The sequence below is a fragment of the Rattus norvegicus genome, chromosome 15 (genome assembly GCF_021556685.1).
Source record: "Rattus norvegicus strain SHRSP/BbbUtx chromosome 15, alternate assembly SHRSP_T2T, whole genome shotgun sequence".
NCBI classification, from domain to species: domain Eukaryota; kingdom Metazoa; phylum Chordata; class Mammalia; order Rodentia; family Muridae; genus Rattus; species Rattus norvegicus.
Window position 1 is genome coordinate 61,229,437 of NC_141548.1, and position 6,708 is coordinate 61,236,144.

Here is a 6,708-nt window from a genome sequence, read left to right on the forward strand (position 1 = left end):
TGATATTAGAATGGCTACTCCAGCTTGCTTCTTCTGACCATTTGCTTGGAAAGTTGTTTTCCAGCCTTTCACTCTGAGGTAGTGTCTGTCTTTGTCTCTGAGGTGTGTTTCCTGTAGGCAGCAGAATGCAGGGTCCTCATTGCGTATCCAGTTTGTTAATCTATGTCTTTTTATTGGGGAGTTGAGGCCATTGATGTTGAGAGATATTAAGGAATAGTGATTATTGCTTCCCGTTATATTCATATTTGGATGTGAGGTTATGTTTGTGTGCTTTTCTTCTCTTTGTTTTGTTGCCAAGATGATTAGTTTCTTGCTTCTTCTAGGGTATAGCTTGCCTCCTTATGTTGGGCTTTACCCTTTATTATCCTTTGTAGTGCTGGATTTGTAGAAAGATATTGTGTAAATTTGGTTTTGTCATGGAATATCTTGGTTTCTCCATCTATGTTAATTGAGAGTTTTGCAGGATACAGTAACCTGGGCTGGCATTTGTGTTCTCTTAGGGTCTGTATGACATCTGTCCAGGATCTTCTGGCCTTCATAGTTTCTGGCGAAAAGTCTGGTGTGATTCTGATAGGTCTGCCTTTATATGTTACTTGACCTTTTTCCCTTACTGCTTTTAATATTCTTTCTTTATTTTGTGCGTTTGCTGTTTTGACTATTATGTGACGGGAGGTGTTTCTTTTCTGGTCCAATCTATTTGGAGTTCTGTAGGCTTCTTGTATGCCTATGGGTATCTCTTTTTTTAGGTTAGGGAAGTTTTCTTCTATGATTTTGTTGAAGATATTTACTGGTCCTTTGAGCTGGGAGTCTTCACTCTCTTCTATACCTATTATCCTTAGGTTTGATCTTCTCATTGAGTCCTGGATTTCCTGTATGTTTTGGACCAGTAGCTTTTTCTGCTTTACATTATCTTTGACAGTTGAGTCAATGATTTCTATGGAATCTTCTGCTCCTGAGATTCTCTCTTCCATCTCTTGAATTCTGTTGGTGAAGCTTGTATCTACAGCTCCTTGTCTTTTCTTTTGATTTTCTATGTCCAGGGTTGTTTCCATGTGTTCTTTCTTGATTGCTTCTATTTCCATTTTTAATTCCTTCAACTGTTTGATTGTGTTTTCCTGGAATTCTTTCAGGGATTTTTGCGATTCCTCTCTGTAGGCTTCTACTTGTTCTCTAAGGGAGCTCTTTATGTCTTTCTTGAAGTCCTCCAGCATCATGATCAAATATGATTTTGAAACTAGATCTTGCTTTTCTGGTGTGTTTGGATATTCCGTGTTTGTTTTGGTGGGAAAATTGGGCTCCGATGATGCCATGTAGTCTTGGTTTCTGTTGCTTGGGTTCCTGCGCTTGCCTCTCGCCATCAGATTATCTCTAGTGTTACTTTGTTCTGCTATTTCTGACCGTGGCTAGACTGTCCTATAAGCCTGTGTGTCAGGAGTGCTGTAGACCTGTTTTCCTGTTTTCTTTCAGTCAGTTATGGGGACAGAGTGTTCTGCTTTCGGGCGTGTAGTTTTTCCTCTCTACAGGTCTTCAGCTGTTCCTGTGGGCCTGTGTCTTGAGTTCACCAGGCAGGTTTCCTGCAGGGAAAAAGTTGGTCCCACCTGTGGTTCCAAGGCCCAGGTTTGCTCGTGGGGTACTGCCTAAGTCCTCTCCGCTGTGGCAGCAACCGGGAAGATCTGCGCCGCTCTTTCCGGGAGCCTCCACACACCAGGGCTCCAGATGACGCCTGGTGTTCTCCTCTGGCGTCTGGACGTACACAGAGTGCAGCCTCCCCTGGTCTCCCAGGCGTGTCTGCCTCTCTGAAGGTTCAGCTCTCCCTCCCACGGGATCTGGGTGCAGAAACTGTTTATCCGGTCTGTTTCCTTCAGGTTCCGGCGGTGTCTCAGGCGCAGGGGTCCTGCCGCTCCTGGGCCCTCCCACACGGGAACCCAGAGGCCCCATACAGTTGCCTCTTGGGCCAGGGATGTGGGCAGGGGTGGGCAGCGCCGGTGGTCTCCTCTGCTCTGCAGCCTCAGGAATGCCCACCTGATCAGGCGGTGAGGTCTCTCTCCCACGGGGTTTGGGAGCAGAGAGCTGCTGTGGGCCGGGATCCGCGGGTGTGGGGTAAATAATGGTCTTATTCTCTCACCATGAAGGCTCTGCTCTTATGACTGAATTAGCACCACCCCAATACCTGCCTTCTAATATCATTGTAATTGGGATTTGAATTTCAACATAAGGATTTTGGGGAATATATTCTGTCCATAACACAGATCTTTAGAGGACCTTATCAAAGAAATGATGGAGGCAGAAAAGCAAAGGGCGTGTTTAATAGTTTGGGTCTGGAACAATCTCTTAAAAAGTACATGCTGTTCAATATTCCTTCCTCAGCTTGGACTTACCGGAAGGTGCTTGAAACCTTAAAACACGAAGCCCAGTGGGAACATTACATTACTGGGGGTGTGTCCTCAAAGGGTGGTGTGGGTCAATAGTTTCCTCTAATGTTTGCTAGTGGCAATGGAGGCAAGGTCTCTCTACTGTAGACTCCCTGCCATCATGTGCGGTCTTTCAACAAGTCCCAAAGCAACAGTGTTGTGGACTGACACTTTTGAAGCCAAAAGGAGCCTTTCCTCTTTTCAATGTGACTATCTCAAGTATTTTGTTATAGCAATGGATATTTGACTAAATCTGGAGTCTAAACTGACTAACTCTCTTGGTTGCAACAGCTCATGGATCCAGGAAGAGTTGATATCTTTCTCACGGTGAAGAGAGTTTATGGTTAGGCATACGCAATTGGCTATGAAGAAAACAGGTCTTGCTAAGAATGCAGATGGCATTACTCAGGTGGTTTGGATATGAGGCAAGCAGAACTTTAGCAATGGGAAAACGAGTGAGAATAGAAAAGAGTTTACTTCTGGTTGGAGAAGCCAACTTACGTGGTCTTTGAGGAAAAACCAGTTTACACTATCGGGAAAGTACATGAAGCTCTGGAATATAGAAGAGCTGAAGTGAAGGGGTGTCTCAATGCGGTCTGAGGATGGCAAGAGGAATGGCAGAGCCTTGGCTCCAGATCTCTCTCAGGGCAGAGTCGATCTTAGGCTACAGAAATGTGATGTCTCCTTAGTGAATCCTTCACAGTGACACTGGCTTTTTTCCTGACAGAAAATTCTCCTGAACACCACTGGACTTCATTTGTATAAAACACCACTGTGGAGGATGTAAAGTTCCATTTTTCCTTACAAAATAACATTTCTTACCTTCAATATCCCTGTTCTCCGTTGCCAGCTGAGCAGAAGTTTGCACTGGTTTCCATTATTGCTTTTAAAAGCTAATATGGTTTGCTGTTTTGTCAATATTTTGTGATTTTTTTCCACAATCAAAAAATGTAAGGATTTCATTGAAATCTGTAATCTGGTGTTTGCATGTTCTACAAAATGATAGGATAGCTAAGCCTAGGTATTTTCTGGTATAGGAAGGTCTTAGAAATGTTGGTTTGAGGGGTTCTGCATCAGACTGAGGAACCATGACCCAAGAGTGAATTTGACTGAAACCATGAGTTCTGAGGCCCTGACTGCACAAGACTTGCAGGGAATGGGCAAATCCTGACCCTGAAGAGAATTCAGGTGGCCCAACCTTTACTTATGTAATTTTTTCTAGCTTCAAATTCACTCCCCTTTCTTCAACACTGATTTAAACAATGTATAGTCTCTCCTTCAAAATCCTTATTCAATCGACTCATTCATTCATTCATTCATTCATTCATTCAGTATTTTACTTACTAGGCACTTATTGATCATCAAGTGAGAGGCTGGTCTAGGTGCTGGAGATTTCTACTAGGATCTTCTTTCTTTAGAAATTTAACATGTGAATAGTTCTCAGTTAACCCACATACTCATGGTCTGTTTAGTAATTTCAGAACTTATACAATTGATATTATGTCCAGTTTGTTTAGTCCCTTAGAGGGTCTGCTGTTGAAAATTACTAGACATTTTCTTTAGCAAATGTATGTTTTCCCTTTCTTTGTTTCTTTTTCTGTTTTCCTTTTCTTTTCTTCCTTCCTTTCTTTCTTTCTTTCTTTCTTTCTTTCTTTCTTTCTTTCTTTCTTTCTTCCTCTCTCCTCTGTCTTCTCTTTCTCCCTTCCCTTGTGTGTGTGCGTATGTATGTGTTCATATATGTGCAAATGTGCAAACTAGAGGTCAATCTTTGGTATCATTCCTCAGGCACTTATTTTGAGTCAGGGTCTCTCACTTGTCTGAAACTCTCCAAGTAGGAGGGATAGCCTGTGAGCTCTAGACGCCATCTGTCTCCACCTACCCAGCGCTGGGGTTAAATTGCTTTTTTTTTTTAGCACTCACAATAGGGTATGCATCTCCATGGACTGGGCTCAAGTGTACTTATTAGCAAAAAGCTGCTCTTCAGAATGAGTGAATGCTGTCTTTTACACTTGGTTGTTGATATTAGTAACAAGATTTGATTATGTCCAGGGATGTAAGCAACCCACCTGGAAATGGTCACCTAAACACAGTTTCTACTGTCAATCTGTAGACTAAACCTTATCTTTATTATCTTTGTATGCACTGCATACGCTACAGGTGCTCCTTTTCAAAGGTGTGTGAAAGTGAGTTTGGCATTTTATTTTTTAATGATAGGAGGATTAAAGTAAAGTGATATCTATTCGAATCTCTTCCTCGTCTGTTGCACCTGCTCAGGAAGTACAGCTTTGGGGGGGTCTTCCCAAGAAATGCATGAATAATAACTTTCAAGTTGTCAGTGAGGAATGCTGTGCTAGTGAAGTGAATTTCAGTGACCCCTTATGATAAGGGGAACCCAGGTTGAGCTACATTTTTATAAATAAAACAATGCTTGCTTTGCAGCCCTGATAATTTTGAGACTGTCAAATAACAAGAAGCTTGTTGTTTCTTACAACAAAGGTGTTTGCAGAGGAGCTCATCAAACTATTATTATTAATAATCTCATTGTGAAGGCCTCACTGATGCTTTTGTGTATTTGAGGCTACCAAGTAAGTTGGAAAACGTCGAGGCATCCAGGAACAAAGCAACTTCTAAGCACAATGGGATGCTGTTTCTCTTGGCTAAGTCACCCCTGTGCTGAGTAGAATTCTTGCCTGGGTTCTGTGGATTGCAACCCTTCCGGTAAGGGGTCTTCTAGAGGACTCACCACAGAAGCCTTCAAAGGTAGCCATGACAACAGGCAACGATTGTTAATGAGATTTTTTTTTCCTGAGGAGGAACCCAACATGCTTTTTGAAACCAGGGCTAAGGAAGGCTAATTATAATTACAGGCAGGGGCTACCAGCAAATGAGAGTGGATTTTACCCTTTGTTTCGGTGGGGATCTGGAGGAAGAGGGGACTTGAGATGAGAGACAGAGCCATGATCTCTGCTGTAAACCCATTTCATAGCATTCAATCTTAGTATAATGGAGTCAGTGCAGCTGTTTCCTTTCTCGCAAGGGTCCTATGCTTTCTCTGTCTTGGGCTAAGCATTGAGGAGACTAGAACATTTTGTGAAACGGGCCAAGGCTGAATGACTTCCAACAGGGAATAATGAATTTCACAGTCCACATCCTGCTTCAATACAGAACTCCCAGAAAAAAAAAAAGAACATCTAGTTCAATTTGAATATTAAACCGACAGCATTTATTTTATTATAAATATATCCCAAATATGCAAAGGACCTACTGATGCTAAAACTAATTTGTTGCTTATTGAAGTTTTAACATGAAACTGTGTTTAGGGAGCAATAAGAGACATATGGGCTTAAAAAATACATTTCTTACTCTTTGAACAGCCAGCCTTGGGTCCACTGTCTCTGACCTTGTCCCTCCCCACAGGGTTCCTTTGGATTGATATTTGGTGGATGATAATGTTTCTGGCATTGGGTTCTTGTCCTTCCTAGGACTCCTTTAGCTGCTTCCAATCCCATGTTCCATGGGCCGGGTATAACATTGGCCTGAGTAGATACTCTCAGATGACTTGACAAATGTGTTTCAACATGGGTAGTAGTTAAGGCAGCACCATAAGCCTGGGTGATGAGATCATGTTAACTCGGAAATTGTGGAAACTCGTCTGAGTGGTACGTTCATTCAGTACCTCTAAGTCAAAGGAAACAGTCCAGGGGGCTGGTTGGGAATACTTAAAAGACACAGACTTGCTTTTATTTTGCTTTTCCTCCAATCTCTTCTCTCTTCTTTCCATTCTTCTGTGCATTTTTCTGCCTACCTCTTCCCCTGAGGATGTGAATCATGCGCTGGGCTCCTCACATTAGCACCACGTTGATTTAGGCAGTTCATGGAGCTTATGATGTTAAGCTGTGAAATAACCCCACAAACCAGGCTCTTCCAAATGCTCCTGGGATGTGCTGAGACAGAGGATAGTCTCAGCCTGCTTTTCTCGTTTAAACTCCATAGCCTTACATAATGATCCAGGCTTTGGAAATGAAACACAAAACTGGAAGAACCTTGACATTCGTATAGTTCTTTAAAGCATCCAAACACCTTTAAGGTACCATTTCCTATAGTTTAGGGATTATTAGAACTATAGAGAGGCCAAATGGCATGCCCAAGGCCACTGACTCCTGATTGGCAGAGCTAGGTTTAACAGAGAAGAAAGCTGAGGTCACAAAGGTATGCACAATGTTGGAGAGAGGCAAAGGGAGCCTGAAGCTCAGGACTAGGTCATCTGGGTAACATAGAAGGTATTCTAGCAACTTTC